The sequence below is a fragment of the Bos grunniens genome, chromosome 22 (genome assembly GCF_055505025.1).
Source record: "Bos grunniens cultivar Pamir isolate PY7600 chromosome 22, Bosgru_T2T1.0, whole genome shotgun sequence".
Taxonomy (NCBI): Eukaryota; Metazoa; Chordata; class Mammalia; order Artiodactyla; family Bovidae; genus Bos; species Bos grunniens.
This window is the reverse complement of record NC_141186.1, coordinates 22619179-22636607: the sequence shown is the minus strand read 5'-3', so window position 1 is coordinate 22636607 and position 17429 is coordinate 22619179. Positions and strand designations below refer to the sequence as shown.

The following is a 17429-nucleotide window of genomic DNA, read 5'->3' as shown; positions in this document are numbered from 1 at the left end:
ATTTATTGAAGGATAATTGCTTTACAGAATTTTGTTGTTTTCTGTCAAACCTCAATATGAATCAGACTTGGTATACTTATAGTCCATCCCTTTTGAACCTCCCTCCCATCTCCTGCCTCATCCCACTCCTCTAGGTTGATACAGAGCCCCTGTTTGAGTTTCCTGAGCCATACAGCAAATTCCCATTGTCTATTTTACATATGGTAATGTAAGTTTCCATGTTACTCTTTCTATACATCTCACCCTCTCCTCCCCTCTCTCCCCATGTCCACAAGTCTATTCTCTATGTCTGTTCCTTCACTGCCAATCTGTAAATATTTTCTTCAGTACCATTTTTCTAGATTCCAAATATATGCATTAGAATACGATATTTATCTTTCTCTTTCTGACTCACTTCACTCTGTATAATAGGTTCTAGGTTCATCCACCTCATCAGAACTGACTCAAATGCATTCCTTTTTATGGGAGTAGTATTCCCTTGTGGATATGTACCATAGCTTATTTATCTAGTCATCTGTCGATGGACATCTAGGTTGCTTCCATATTCTGCTGCTGCTAAGTCGCTTCAGTCGTGTCCGACTCTTCACGACCCCATGGACTGCAGCCCACCAGGCTGCTCTGTCCATGGGATTCTCCAGGCAAGAGTACTGGAGTGGGGTGCCATTGCCTTCTCCAGCTTCCATATTCTACCTATTGTAAATAGTGCTTCAATGAACAATGGGATACATGTGTCTTTTCAATTTCAGTTTGCTCAGGGTATATGCATAGGAGTGGGATTGTTGGGTCATATGGTGGTTTTGTTCCTAGTTTTTTAAGGAATCTCCATATTGCCTTCCTTAGTGGCTGTATCAATTTAAATTCCCAACAAAAGTGCAAGAGCATTTCCTTTTCTTCACACCCTCTCCAGCATTTATTGTCTGTAGACTTTTTGATGATGGCCATTCTGGCCAGTATGAGGTGATATCTCATTGTAGTTTTGATTTGCATTTCTCTAATAATGAGTGATGTTGAGCATCTTTTCATGTGTTTGTTAGCCATCTGTATGTCTTCTTTGGAGAAATGTGTTTAAGTTTTTTTCCCCCATTTTTTGATTGGGTTGTTTGTTCTTCTGGCATTGAGTTGTATGAACTGCTTGTATATTTTGGAAATTAATCCTTTGTCAGCTGTTTCATTTGCTATTATTTTCTCCCATTCTGAAGGTTGTCTTTTCACCTTGATTATAGTTTCCTTTGCTGTGCAAAAGCTTTTAAGTTTAATCAGGTCCCACTTTTACTGTTCTTTTTATTTCCGTTACTCTAGGAGGTGGGTCATAGAGGATCTTGTTCTGATTTATGTCATCAACTGTTCTGCCTATATTTTCCTCTAAGAGTTTTATCATTTCTAGTCTTAAAATTAGGTCTTTAATGGGCTGGAAGAAGCACAAGCTGGAATCAAGATTGCCGGGAGAAATATCAATAACCTCAGATATGCAGATAACACCACCCTTATGGCAGAAAGTGAAGAAGAACTAAAGAGCCTCTTGATGAAAGTGAAAGTGGAGAGTGAAAAAGTTGGCTTAAAGCTCAACATTCAGAAAACGAAGATCATGGCATCTGGTCCCATCACTTCATGGGAAATAGATGGGGAAACAGTGGAAACAGTGTCAGACTTTATTTTTGGGGGCTCCAAAATCACTGCAGATGGTGACTGCAGCCATGAAATTAAAAGACGTTTGTTCCTTGGAAGAAAAGTTATGACCAACCTAGATAGCATATTGAAAAGCAGAGACATTATTTTGCCAACAAATGTCTGTCTAGTCAAGGCTATGGTTTTTCCAGTGGTCATGTATGGATGTGAGAGTTGGACTGTGAAGAAAGCTGAGCCCCGAAGAATTGATGCTTTTGAACTGTGGTGTTGGAGAAGACTCTTGAGAGTCCCTTGGACTGCAAGGAGATCCAACCAGTCCATTCTAAAAATCAGCCCTGGGATTTCTTTGGAAGGAATGATGCTAAAGCTGACTTTGGCCACCTCATGCGAAGAGTTGACTCATTGGAAAAAACTCTGATGCTGGGAGGGATTGGGGGCAGGAGGAAAAGGGGACGACAGAGGATGAGATGGCTGGATGGCATCACAGACTTGATGGACGTGAGTTTGAGTGAACTCCAGGAGATGGTGATGGACAGGGAGACCTGGCGTGCTGTGATTCATGGGGTCGCAAAGAGTCGGACACGACTGAGTGACTGAACTGAACTGAAGTGAACTGAGCTGAATCCATTTTGAGTTTATCTGTGTATGGTGTTAGGAAGTGTTGTAATTTCATTCTTCTACATGTAGCTGTCCAGTTTTCCCAGCACCATTTATTGAAGAGGCTGTCCTTGCTCTTTTAGATACTCTTGCCTCCTTTGTCAAAAATAAGGTACCCATAGATACATGGGTTTATTTCTGGGCTTTCTATCTTTTTCCATTTGTCTATATTTCTGTTTTTGTGCAAGTACCATATTGTCTTGATGACTGAAGCTCTGTAGTATAATCTGAAGTCAGGAAGATTGATTCCTCCAGCTCCATTCTTCTTCTCAAGACTGCTTTGGTTATTTGGGGTATTTTGTGTTTCCATATGAATTGTGAATTTTTTTGTTCCAGTTCTATGGAAAATGCCATTGGTAATTTGATAGAGATCACATTGAATGTGTAGATTGCATTTGGTAGTATAGTCATTTTCACAGTATTGATTCTTCCTGCCCTGGAACATAAAATATCTCTCCATCTGTTTATGTCATCTTTCATTTCTTTCATTAGTGTCTTATAACTTTCTATGTACAGTTTTTTTGTCTCCTTAGGTAAGTTTATTCCTAGATATTTAATTCTTTTTGTTGCAATGGTGAATGGGATTGATTCCTTAATTTCTCTTTCTGATTTTTCATTGTTAGTATATAGAAATGAAAGTGATTTCTGTGTATTGATTTTGTATCCTGAAACTTTGCTAAATTCACCAATTAGCTCTAGCAATTTTCTGATACTGTCTTTAGGGTTTTCTATGTACCAGTCAGTATCATGTCATCTGAAAATATTGAGAGCTTTACTTCTTTTCTGACCTGGATTCCTTTTATTTATTTTTCTTCTCTGATTCCTGTAGCTAGGACTTCCAAAACTATGTTGAATAACAGTGGTGAAAGTGGACTAGTGTCTTGTTCCTGATTTTAGGGGGAATCCTTTCAGGTTTTCACCATTGAGAATAATGCTTACTGTAGGCTTATCATATATGGACTTTATTATGTTGAGGTAGGTTCCTTCTAGGTCCATTTTTTGAAGAGTTTTAATCATAAATGGGTGCTGAATTTTGTCAAAGCCTTTTTCTGTATCTATTGAGATGATCATATGGTTTTTATCTTTCAATTTGTTAATATGGTGTATCACATTGATTGGTTTGCATATATTGAAGAATCCTTGCATTCCTGAAATAAACCCAACTTGATCATGGTGTGTGAGATTTTTGATGTGTTGCTGAATTCTGTTTGCTAAAATATTGTTGAGAATTTTTGCATCTATGTTCATCAGTAATATTGGCGTGTAGTTTTCTTTTTTTGTGTTATCTTTGACTGGTTTTGGTATCAGGGTGATGGCGGCCTTGTAGAATAGTTTTGGAAGTGTTCCTTCCTCTGCAATTTTTTGAAAGAGTTTTAGAAGGATAGACATTAGCTCTTCTCTAAATGTTTGATAGAGTTCTGCTGTGAAGCCATCTGGTCCTGGGATTTTGTTTTTTGGGGGATTTTTGATCACTGCTTTAATTTCAGTGCTTGTGATTGGGTCATTGATAATTTCTATTTCTTCCTGGTTCAGTCTTGGAAGATTGAACTTTTCTAAGAATCTGTCCATTTCTTCCAGGTTATCCATTTTATTGCCATATAGTTGTTCATAATAGTCTCTGACAATCCTTTGTATTTATGCATTGTCTGTTGTAACCTCTCCTTTTTCATTTCTCATTTTCTTGATTTGATTTTTCTTTTTTTATTGGTGAGCCTGGCTAAAGGCTTGTCAATTTTATCTTCTCAAAGAACCAGCTTTTAGTTTTATTAATCTTTACTATTCTTTCATTTCCTTTTCATTTATTTCTGCTCAGATCTTTATGATTTCTTTCCTTCTACTAATTTTGGGGGGCTTTTGTTCTTCTTTTTCCAGTTGTTTTAGGTGTAAAGTTAGGTTGTCTATTCGATATTTTTCTTGTTTCTTGAGGTAGGATTGTATTGCTATAAACTTCCCTCTTAGAACTGCTTTTGCCAATCCCATAGTTTTGAGTTGTGTTTTCATTGTCATTTACTTCTATAAATTTTTTTATTTTCTTTTTGATTTCTTCAGTAACAAGTTGGTTATTTAGAAATGTGTTGTTTAATCTCCAATATGTTTGTGTTTGTTACAGTTTTTTTCTTGTAATTGATATATAGTCTCTTAGCATTGAGGTTGGAGAAGATGCTTGATACGATTTCAATTTTCTTAAATTTACTGAGGTTTGATTTGTGATCCAAGATGTCTATGCTGAAGATATGTTCCCTGTGCACTTGAGAAGAAGGTGTATTATGCATTTGGATGGAATGTCCTGAAGGTATCGGTGAGATCCATCTCATGTATCCTGTATGACTTGTGTTTCCTTATTAATTTTGTTTTGATGATCTGTCCATTAGTGTGAGTGGGGTGTTAAAGTCTCCTGCTATTATTGTGTTACTGTCGATTTCTCCTTTTATGTCTGTTAGTGTTCGTCTTATGTTTGGAGGTGCTCCTATGTTGGGTGCATAGATATTTACAATTGTTACGTTTTCCTCTTGGAGTGATTCCTTGATCATTATGTAGTGTCCTTCCTTATCTCTTGCAATCTTCTTTATTTTAGGGTCTATTTTCTCTATTTCTCTAGCTTTCCTTTGCTTCTCATTTGCATGGAATGTATTTTTCCATCCTCTCACTTTCAGTCTATATGTGTCTTGAGGTCTGAAGTGGGTTTCTTGTAGACAGCATATATATGGGTCCTGTTTGTGTATCCATTCAGCCAGTCTGTGTCTTTTGGTTGGAGCATTTAATCCATTTACATTTAATTATTGATACATATGTTCCTATTGCCATTTTCTTAATTGTTTGGGGTTGATATTGTAGATCTTTTATCTTCTTTTGTATTTCTTGACTAATAAGTCCCTTTAACATTTGTTTTAAAGCTGGTTTGGGGTACTGAATTCCCTTAACTTTTGCTTGTCTGAAAAGCTTTTTATATCTCCATCAGTTTTGAATGAGATTCTTGCCAGGTACAGTAATCTTGTTTGTAGATTTTTCCCTTTCAGTACTTAAATATATTCTGCCATTCCCTTCTGGCCTGCAGTTTCTGCTGAAAGATCAGTTGTTAAGTGTATGGGGTTTCCCTTGTATGTTACTTATTTCTTCTCCCTTGCTGCTTTTAATATTCTTTCTTTGTGTTTAGTCTGTGTTAGTTTGACTAGCATGTGTTTGGCACATTTCTCCTTGGGTTTACCTTGTATGGGACTCTTTGTGTCTCTTGGGCTTGGTTGACTATTTCCTCTTGCATGTTGGGGAAATTTTCAACTATAATCTCTTCAAAGTTTTCTCATACCCTTTCTTTTTCTCTTCTTCTGGGACCCCCTATAATTCGAATGTTGGTGGGTTTGATATTGTCTAAGAGGTCTCTGAGACTATCCTAAGTTCTTTTATTCTTTTTACTTTATTCTGCTCTTCAGAAGTTATTTCCACCATTTTATCTTCCAGCTCACTGATTCATTTTCTGCTTCAGATATTCTGCTAGTGATTCCTTCCTGAGTATTTTTAATTTCAGTAATTGTGTTGTTTGCTCTGTATGTTTATTTTTTAATTCTTCTAGGTCTTTGTTAATTGATTCTTGCATTTTCTCCATTTTATTTTCAAGTTTTTTGTTCATCTTTACTATCATCATTCTGAATTCTTTTTCCAGTAGTTTGCCTATTTCTCTTCATTTATTTGGATTCTGTGTTTCTAGTTTGTTCCTTCATTTGTGTAGCACTTCTCTGCCTTTTCATTAATTTTTTTAAACTTATTGTGTTTGAGGTCTCCTTTTCCCAGGCTTCAAGGTTGAATTCTTTCTTTCTTTTGGTTTCTGTCCTCCTAAGGTTGGTACAGTGGTTTGTGTAAGCTTCATATAGGGTGAGATTTGTACTGAGTTTTATATGTTTGTTTGTTTGATTTTCCTCTGATGTGCAAGGCTGAGTGAGGTGGTAATCCTTCTGCTGATGATTGTGTTTGTATTTTTGTTTGGTTTGTTGTTTAGATGATGTGTCCTGCCCAGGGTGCTACTGGTGGTTGGGTGATGCTGGGTGTTGTATTCAAGTGGTTTGCTTTGTGTGAGTTCTCACTGTTTGATACTCCCCAGAGTTAGTTCTCTGGTAGTCTAGGGTCTTGGATTCAGTGTTCCCATTCCAAAGACTCAGGGCTTGATCTCAACCTGGTGTCTCAGATTTGGGTCAATTAGCCTACCTGCTTGTTGCTGATAGCCAAGCCAAACAATGATCCAATTTTGCTGGATGGCAACATCCTTTTTACTCCTTAGTCCCTCTGCTCCTATTCATTCACTTGGCTGAGGTTTCTTAGAAAAGTATCATGCTGGAATTTCCATCTCCTAAGTGGAGTGTGGCTGGCCCTCAGCTCCAGTCACATCCCGAGTGAGGCACTGTTGTCCACTGGCTGCAAGCAGTAAACTACTGCCATGTTGGGTTCGGACTGTCACCCTTACATCCTGCCTGCCAGCCCTGTTGGTGACCAGCAGCCTAGAATGCTGTCCTGGACCAGGAAAGCCTATGAGAGCCAGAGTGTTTTTTAGTAAAATAAGAATGTCTACTAATGAGACTGCTAATTGGTCTCTTATCTATAATTTTTAACTAACCAATAACCTTTGTTTGTCAATTTGAACTCCTTTTTTCTTTTTCCCCCAACACTCTCAGCAGGTTCAGATGGTACATTGTGAGACAAAGGCAAAAACAACAGGGAGAACCATCTCACAAGAAAAATTAGCAGTAAATCTTCATGACTGGATAGCAAAGGCAGTTTGTTAAAAATAAAATCATTCTAGGATGGTGCAAAAGTAATTGTGGTTTTGCATTGTTAAAATTTGCTGTTTCATATTGAAATACATTCTTAAAAAGTGTGCTTATATTATACATCATTTTAATGCACATTTTCACTTTAGGCTTTTTTGCTAATGACTTATTAATTGCTATTCATTTTATATTTATCCTAGACTACAGAAATGATATTAGACAAAAAGCAAATTCAAGCAATTTTCTTATTTGAATTCAGAATGGGCTGTAAAGCAATGGAGACAACTCACGACATTAACAACACATTTGGCCGAGAAATTGCTAACAAAAGTACAGTGTAGTGGTAATTCAAGACATTTTGTAAAGGAGATAAGAGCCTTGAAGATGAGAAGCATAGTGGCCAGCCATTGGATGTTGACAATGACCAACTGAGAGCAATCATCAAAGTTGATCCTCTTAAAACTACACAAGAATTTGCAGAACTCAACGTCCACCATTCTATGATGGTTCAGCATTTGAAGCAAATTAGAAAGGTGAAAAGGCTCAATAAGTGAGTGCCCATGAGCTGATCAAAAAATCGAAAAAACTGTTTTGACATGTCATATTCTCTTATCTATGTCTCTTCTCTTATCTATGCAGAAATCCATTTCTCAATTGGATTGTGATGTGTGATGAAAAGTGGATTTTATACGACAACTAGTGATGACCATCTCAGTGGCTGGACCCAGAAGAAGCTACAAAGCACTTCCCAAAGTTAAACTTTCACCAAAAAAAATAATGGTCACTGTTTGATGGTCTGCTGTCCAGCTGATCCATATAGCTTTCTGAATCCTGGCAAAGCCATTATGTCTGAGAAATACGTTCAGCAAGTTGATGAGATGCAGTAAAAACCACAATGCCTGTAGCTGGCATTGGTCAATGGGAAGGGACCAATTTTTCTCCCTGACAATGCCTGACTGCACGTTGCACAACCAGTGCTTACCAGTGCTTCAAAGTTGAATGAATTGGGCTATGAAGGTTTGCCTCTGCCATATTCACCTGACCTCTTGCCTCTTCTTCAAGCATATCGACAATTCTTTTGCAGGGGAAATGCTTCCACAACCAGCAGGAGACAGAAAATGCTTTCCAAGAATTCATCGAATCCCAAAGCATGGATTTTTTGCTACAGGAATTAACAAACTTATTTCTCATTGGCAAAAAAGTGTTGATTGTAGTTGTTCCTATTTTGATGAATAAAGATATGCTTAAGCCTAGCTATAATGATTTAAAGTCATGGTCCAAAATCACAATTATGTTTACACCAACCTAATAACATGAGTAGTTTGACAGTGCTAATTTGTTAAGAAAAAAATATCTAGGACAGGTACTACCCTGAGATCCTTAAGTTGTGCTCCAAAACTTCATTTGCTACAAACACAAACACATCCTAAGATGTTCAGAATATATCTTCCAACCCACATTTCACCTGAGCTATAAGTCCTTTTGGGTACTGAGCAGCAGCCATCAATTTGGTTTGCTTTATGATATGGGCCAAACACAAACATTGACCCCTTTTATTCTTCAAATCTCTAAAGCTGATTTAGAAGAAACAAGAATATTGAGTTGAATAGAAATAGCAAAAATAAAGGGCCTCATTTTTAATGAAAAAGGAAGCCTATCAATAAGAATCTCCATTGGGCCACAGACTCGTCTACTCCCAAACTGAGCTGGAATATCACAGCACAAATTGCCCAAAGAGGCACAAGCTGGGAAGGGATGGCAAAGATTAGAGTAACTTAAGGCTTCCCTGGTGGCTCAGATGGTAAAGAATCCACTTGCAAAGCAGGAGACCTGGGTTCAATCCCTGGGTTTGAAAGATCCCCTACAGAAGGAAACGGCTACCCACTCCAGTATTCTTGCCTGGAGAATTCCATGGACAGAGGAGCCTGGCAGGCTACAGTCCATGGGGTCATAAAGAGTCAGACATGCCTAAGCAACTTTTACTTCACAATGCATCAGAAATTAGAAGCATAAATTAGAAAAAGGTATTCTGGATATGCTAAACCTAGGTAAACAAAGAAAGCAACAGATAATGGCCAAAGTAATTGAAAAATGAGCCTAACATTGAATGAGAGATGAATCACAGAATACTGGCAATTGAAAAGAATTTAGGACTCACACTCTTCACTTTAAAGAAACAGATCTGTCAGAGAGAGGCCATGACTTGTTCAGTCATCAAGTTTAACACAGAAATGGGATCACGCCCTTTTCAGTATGGTCCTCTCTCTACCCAAAGAGGATACAAAAGATTATGTGCTTCCATTCTATGCCAAAGTATTCACTAAGACAGAAGGAATGTCACAATTGAAAATTGTTAAATTACTAATGGTTGTCAGCCCTTTCTCCCTAGAGATTCTTGTTAAACAATGCCCATCCGTCAAGGGTGAATTAAATTCAGCCCTGCTTGAAGACAGAACAAAATGACTTCACCCAGCCCCTTAGGAACTTATGATTTTATGAAAAATCCATAAGCTCTCATCCTTCTAACATACTGATAAACTAGGTAATTACCCTTTTGATGAAAAAGGAACCCTTTTAATATCTATCTTCACTGAATTATGGACTTCAAAATTGAATTGGAGTCTAATAGACATCAAGCACTACTATATACTGGTTCCCAGCAAAGATGAGAGAAAATCTGTTTGGTAACAGGGGACTCAGGGACAGTGCTGTCAGAACATCCTTCCTGCCTTCTCTGGTGACTCCTTATTCTAAACATCAAGTCCATTAGGTGTCCTCCTCAGTTTGTGAGACAGTCCCTAACAGCAGAAGAGGCATTAGCTGCCCCACCTCAACTGTTTGTTGTTTTTAAAATTAATTTCAGCTGAATTAGTCATTCAGTTGAAGTATTGTACAGACTTCTTTGGAGATGCAACTTTCTCCCTTACTACTATATTGGCTGAGATCAGAGGGCTCTCTGTTCTCACAGAGTTCCCACACTGCAGTGGACCTGTCCCAGAATTCCAATATTTTGCAATATCCTGACATCAGTCTAAGCCCCTAATCCATGTTTCCCCCATTACTGACTGAGGTATTATATCAAAGGACTGATGGAACCACACCATCGACTCCCCCCTGACTTGTGCCCAGAGCCCACAGTCTGTATGTCTGCCCCATGATCCTCCAGTCTATTGGTGCCGCTCAGTTATCAGTAATGGTTCAAAGTAAGCCCTCACCCACTAGCAACCCCATTTCACAGCTAAGACTACTATTCTCACTCCTAGATTTCTTGCCTAACTCCCCATTTTCAGGAAATCAGACCACAGACCTTCAGGTGAGCCTATCCAAGTTATGCTCACAGTTAAGCCCACACTTTTATGAGATCTCTCCATATTAATCCTCTGTGTTTTATTTTTATACAACTGTCAGTTTAAAGATATATAATCTGTGAATCTTTACCTTTTGGACATTGACATTGGAAAACTTTATTATTTTTAGTTAACATACAACATAGAGTGACAAATGCAGCCTCAAAAAGTTGAACAAACTTTGCCCTTGAGAGTTCTTACATACTTTTCATATTCAGTACCCAAGGACACTTCTTTTCTCTGTCTGTGAACATGGAGTACAGCAAGGTTACATTAGCTAATAAAAGCACTCTGCTGACAAAAGATGCTTTTGAAAAATCACTCGAAAAGGGAGCACTGTCAATAATAGCTTTATGAAAATAAAATGCCACATCTTTGTAACGTTAAAAGTCTCTGGACTGTGGTAAAAATTCTGGTTAACCCCAAATAATGAAAAGTCTTTTAAGAGCCATGTTTTTCTCAAGTTGGCCTCACCATGCATAACAGCTTGAATATAAATCCAGACTCTTCCAGTCCATTTATCATTGCCTTTCCATGTCATACAGGGGTTCCCATGTGAAGGAAAGATCTGCAGAGTTAGATGAAAGGCAGGTTATACTCTGAATACCAAATAGTGGAAATTATAAAAATCATGATATTGAAACTATTTCTCAGAAGTTAAAACAACAATGAGGTACCATTTTTGCTTATCAGCTAGACAAGAATGCTGAAATTTTAATCTTGGTTATAATGCAATCAAATGGTATTCTCATTCACTGTTACCATGAGAATATATTTTAACAGACATTTGCATAGCATGTATTAAAATATAAAATTCAGATACCCTAAAACTCAGTGATTCCTTTTCAAGATATCCTAGAGAGATATTTGCATACGTGCAGCAAAGGACTTTTACAAGGATGCTCATTATAGCACTGTCTATAAGAGTAAAAATATTGAGATTCACTAAAATGCCCATCATCACAGGAATGGCTACATGTTCATCTGCACAAAAATTGAAAATAATGCAGATTCACATGTACAATGACCAAGGAAGATATCTACATGACAATACAAACAATATAATCCCACATGTACAAAACATAGAAACATTTAAAAAATACTTACATATACAACCATATGACGAAAAAGCACATTTATTTACATGTACATAAGAAGGTTGTACGGGAGACAGGGATCAAGACCATCCCCATGGAAAAGAAATGCAAAAAAGCAAAATGGCTGTCTGAGGAGGCCTTACAAATAGCTGTGAAAAGAAGAGAAATAAAAAGCAAGGGAGAAAAGGAAAGATATAAGCATCTGAATGCAGAGTTCCAAAGAATAGCAAGAAGAGACGAGAAAGCCTTCCTCAGGGATCAATGCAAAGAAATAGAGGAAAACAACAGAATGGGAAAGACTAGAGATCTCTTCAAGAAAATTAGAGATACCAAGGGAACATTTCATGCAAAGATGGGCTCAATAAAGGACAGAAATGGTATGGACCTAACAGAAGCAGAAGATATTAAGAAGAGGTGGCAAGAATAAACAGAAGAACTGTACAAAAAAGATCTTCACGACCCAGATAATCATGATGGTGTGATCACTGACCTAGAACCACACATCCTGGAATGTGAAGTCAAGTGGGCCTTAGAAAGTATCACTACGAACAAAGCTAGTGGAGGTGATGGAATTCCAGTTGAGCTATTTCAAATCCTAAAAGAGGATGCTGTGAAAGTGCTACACTCAATATGCCAGCAAATTTGGAAATCTCAGCAGTGGCCACAGGACTGGAAAAGGTCAGTTTTCATTCCAATCCCAAAGAAAGGCAATGCCAAAGAATGCTCAAACTACCACACAATTGCACTCATCTCACATGCTAGTTAAGTAATGCTCAAAATTCTCCAAGCCAGGCTTTAGCAATACGTGAACCATGAACTTCCAGATGTTCAAGCTGGTTTTAGAAAAGGCAGAGGAACCAGAGACCAAATTGACAACATCTGCTAGATCATCGAAAAAGCAAGAGAGTTCCAGAAAAACATCTATTTCTGTTTTATTGACTATGCCAAAGCCTTTGACTCTGTGGATCACAATAAACTGTGGAAAATTCTTAAAGAGATGGGAATACCAGACCACCTGATCTGCCTCTTGAGAAATTGTATGCAGGTCAGGAAGCAACAGTTAGAACTGGACATGGAACAACAGACAGGTTCCAAATAGGAAAAGGAGTACATCAAGGTTGTATATTGTCACCCTGCTTATTTAACTTATATGCAGAGTACATCATGAGAAACGCTGGGCTGGAAGAAGCACAAGCTGGAATCAAGATTGCCGGGAGAAATCTCAATAACCTCAGATATGCAGATGACACCACCCTTATGGCAGAAAGTGAAGAGGAACTAAAGAGCCTCTTGATGAAGGTGAAAGAGGAGATTGAAAAAGTTGGCTTAAAACTCAACATTCAGAAAACGAAGATCATGGCATCTGGTCCATCACTTCATGGCAAATAGATGGGGAAACAGTGGAAACAGGGTCAGACTTTATTTTGGGGGGCTCCAAAATCACTGCAGATGGTGACTGCAGCCATGAAATTAAAAGACGCTTACTCCTTGGAAGAAAAATTATGACCAACCTAGATAGCATATTGAAAAGCAGAGACATTACTTTGCCAACAAAGGTCCATCTAGTCAAGGCTGTGGTTTTTCCAGTGGTCATGTATGGATGTGAGAGTTGGACTGTGAAGAAAGCTGAACCCTGAAGAATTGATGCTTTTGAACTGTGGTGTTGGAGAAGACTCCTGAGCGTCCCTTGGACTGCAAGGAGATCCAACCATCCATTCTGAAGGAGATCAGCCCTGGGATTTCTTTGGAAGGAATGATGCTAAAGCTGAAACTCCAGGACTTTGGCCACCTCATGTGAAGAGTTGACTCAGTGAAAAAGACTCTGATGCTGGGAGGGATTGGGGGCAGGAGGAGGACAACAGAGGATGAGATGGCTGGATGGCATCACTGACTCGATGGACATGAGTCTGAGTGAACTCCGGGAGTTGATGATGGACAGGGAGGCCTGGCGTACTGCGATTCATGGGGTTGCAAAGAGCCGGGCACGACTGAGTGATTGAACTGAACTGAAAGAAGGTTGTAAACAAAATATTAATGAATAAAATATCTAATAAGGTACTTATTTTTGTTGTTTAGCCATTAAGTCATGTCCAGCTGTTTACAACCCCATGGACTACAGCACTCCATGCTTCCCTGTCCTTCATTATTCTCAACTCATGTTCATTGAGTCAGTGATACTTATATTTATATTACATAGGTACTCATATTCAATATACAAAGACTGCTTATAACTCAATAAAAAGACCAGTTTAAAAATTTTAGACAAAGAATTGGAATAGATGTTTCTCCAAAGAGGAAACAAATATGGCAATAAATACATGAAAGATTTTCAAGATCATTAGTCATTATGGACATAAAAGTCAAAATCACAATGAGGTATCATGACACACTCACAACAGTGGGTATGAAAAAAAGACAGATAAGAATAAGTGTTGACAAGGATGTAGAAAAGTCATTGTCTTCCTACATTCCTGGTAGAATACGTGAAATGGGACAGCTGCTATGGAAAACAGTATAGCAGTTCCTCTAAATGTTAAATATGGAGTTACCATATTATCTAGCAATTCTACTTCTAGGTACATATCCAAGAAAAATGAAAACATATGTCTACATAAAAAGTTGTACAGGGATGTTCATGAAATATTATTCACAAAAGCCAAAAACAGGAAACAACCCAATGTCTACCAAATGATGAACAGATAAACAAAACATGGTATATACATAAATAGAAAATTATTCTCTCATAAAAAAGAATGAAGTACTAACACATGCTACAAAAAGGATGAATCTTGAGAACATCATTCTAAATGACAGAAGTAAAGCACGAAAGGTTTATCGCATGATTACATTTATGTGAAATATCCAGAGTAGGCAAATTCATAGAGACAGAAAGTAGATTAGTGGTTACCAGGGGTTGGACTTACTAATACGGTGTTTATAATATTCTAAAATTAGATAATGGTGATGGTTGTACAACTCTGAGAAAATGCTAAGAGCCACTGAGTTGGTCATTCTAAAAGAGTGAATTTTATGGTATATGGATTTTAACTCAATATAGGTATTATTAAAAGTAAATAATTTTGAAAAATCTTAAAGAGTACTTATCAAGCTAATAATAGTAATTTTCTTTGGGTAAGGGAATTAATATATTTTTAAATAAGAAGAATGAATTTTCATATTTATTACCCTGTAATTTAAAATATATTGAAAAATTCCTAAGTACTACACAAAATGGTGCTACATTAAGAGAAATGTATAGTACTATGTTTTATCCTTCCTGATTTACCACTGAAGGAGAGATATTCATTGTAGAAAATATGCTCTTTTCTAGGCAGTGGGTATATAAAAATGAAAAAGTCATGTCCCTTTTCTTCCAGGAACTTATGGTGATTAAAGAGTAGAGATAGGTATGCAGCTGATTGTTAAATAGTGTGCTAGATGCTGCAGTAATAGCATGTACATCTAGCAATGAAAGTACAAGGCCAGGGATCCAGGGGAGAAAACCTGAACTTCAGAAGATAAGCAGAAGTTAGCCAAGGAGAGCAGAGGTGAGGGCAGACAGGCAATGAGAACAGCATGGCAAAGCCTTCATGGGTGCTGGGGCCTGGGGATGTTCAGAGAACTGCGGACATTGGCAGCTGTGGTGTGAGTAGGTGTTTTATGGAGGAGATTCTTGCCGATGGAAGGGCAAGCCGGAGTCAGACCGAGAAGGACTGTAAATCGTGCCTTGCTAAGGAGTCAGGACACTGTGCTGTAGGCAACAGAAAATGCCAGGGGATGGAGCAGACTGATGAAGAGACTAGAAAAAGGGAAAACAAGTTAGAGATTCCTGAGTTAACCAGGCTGGAGAGAGGAGGGTGGGAGAGAGAGCAGGGCCAAGGGAAGTGAAGAGGGAGGTCAGATTCAAGAAGTATTTCAGAGACAGAATAGGCAGGACTCAGGGACTCACTGGTGTAGGAGGGGAAAGGGGCAGTGACAATGACTTCCAGAAACCATTAGCTGTCAGAGCACGTATGAAAGATTCTAGTCAGACTTGCTTGCCCCTCAGAAAATAAAATGGAGATGAAAGAAAGGACTTCCTATCCAATAAGAGAAAATATGCCCTGTACTTTGTCAGTCTCTGGATAGATAGACTCTCTTGAGGTCCAGCTGTTGTGACATTATGTGCGGAGGCAAAGAGCATTTGTTCACATGTATCATATTCAAGACATACCAGAGTACGTGCCACGCACTGTGCCAAGTACTTCACATGTACAATTTCTCTGAACCCTCAGGACACCCCTTTTAGAGGTAGAAAATGGAGGCTTACTGAGGTTAAGAAACCAGGTTCAAATGCAGGCAGTCTGACTTCAGAGGCCAAAGTTCTTAATCACTATGCTCTCCTGCATCTGACAGAAATACCTCTGAATGTTTGGGTTAAGCAGCCTTGCTTCTTCACTTCCGACAAAGTCAAGTCAGTTTATAAACTCATCCTCTTTTTCTTCTCACAAGACCCAGTGCACACCCAGAGTATTCAACACTTCCTCAGTTGAGACCAAAGCAACATTTCAACCTTCTCAGTGAGTTCCAGGATGTATACAATGGCCATGTGAGGCAGGCACACCCACCAAGCGGCAGCGCAGCTATAGGATCGGCCAGGTAATCCATGCAAAGCCAAAGTGACTTCCAAAGTCCTTTGGGCTAGTGAAACTACTGGGGATTCAGAGACTCACTAGAGTGCAGGTAGGTATTTTGTTTTTGCTTTTATTTTTACCACCAAACATATATTTCTCTTTCTGCTTACATCACCCAATTTTCCTTTTGCAGACCACAGTTGGTATGGGCTCAGTATGCATGGTTGGAGCAAATGTACTTCATCTCTTCTTTCAAGGGTAAGATTATGATTTGGGCTTGACCAATCAGAGTACCTTTTCCGTTTTGCCCCAGTAATTGGTTTCAAATTGGTCAAGAGATACAATTCAGTCCTATGAGACTCAGACCCAGGAAACTTTTTCACAGTGACTGGGAAGAAAAAGTCCTGTTTGGACCTTTTAAGGAAGAATGGCTGAAGCTTCCAGGGACATCAACACAGCCAGACTCTGAGTGAGTAGACAAAACAGGAATGAAGAGTTATAAGACTAAAAGAAAAAGCAAGCTTTGTGTTCCTTAATCAAGTTACTCCTAAAACCTAAGCTGAACAGTTGGTTACACAAACTAATAAATTCCCCTTGATATCTGAGCTGTTTTGAATTTCTGACATCTGCAACCAACAACAACAAAATCACAAGAAAGAGAAACCTAAACATCTGCCTCAGTAACAACTAGAGAGTGCTGAATGGGCAGCTAGCTAGCCTTCCTGCAAAAGAAACTTGCAGAGGAAGCTGCTACTTCTGAGGCATTTACTGCCAAGATGTGCCTGGGAAAAGCAGCTAATGTAAGAGCTGTCACATCTGGAGATGCTCAGCGTTGGCCTTGTAAATAGTACATTACATGGAGCAGCTGTGGGGCATAAGCAACAAAAGAAAAGGTTAAATAATCTCTGCACACATAGCATGGATCTGCTGTCAGCCCCACTTTCTCACATTCTGGTAAATACAATTTCTTCTCTCCTGACATCTTGCATGAGCATTCTCCCACTCAAATGTTCTTCCAGAACAGCCCAGATGTTTAATCCTACTCATTTTCAAAACTCTCCTCTAGTTTCACCTCCAATAAGGAATGTCCCCTGGTCACTGCAGCCTTTATGAACATTTTCTTTGAGTCCCTATAGAGCTTACACCTAGTACCTCCTACATGGGATCCAGGAAAGAGTTGAGTTTGCATATCTAACTTGGAAAAATATTCCTGAGGCTTGATTTCCACATGTACTGCAAGCCCACAAAGAGGGCACAGAGTAAGAATTTGGAATAATTGCCAAATCTAAGAGGACTAGATTTTAATATTGCAAAGAAAAAACAACAGGGTCT

General features: G+C 38.5%; 1 long non-coding RNA gene across 1 annotated transcript in view; it reads right to left on the bottom strand.

The window, feature by feature from the left end:
- Positions 1-10479: 10479 nt before the first annotated feature.
- The window catches only part of LOC147348211 (uncharacterized), a 314743-nt gene continuing 307793 nt past the window's right edge, over positions 10480-17429 (bottom strand). Inside the window, exon 5 of the long non-coding RNA XR_015151231.1 lies at positions 10480-10955. This is a non-coding gene — a long non-coding RNA (uncharacterized LOC147348211). The remainder of the gene's footprint in view (positions 10956-17429) is intronic.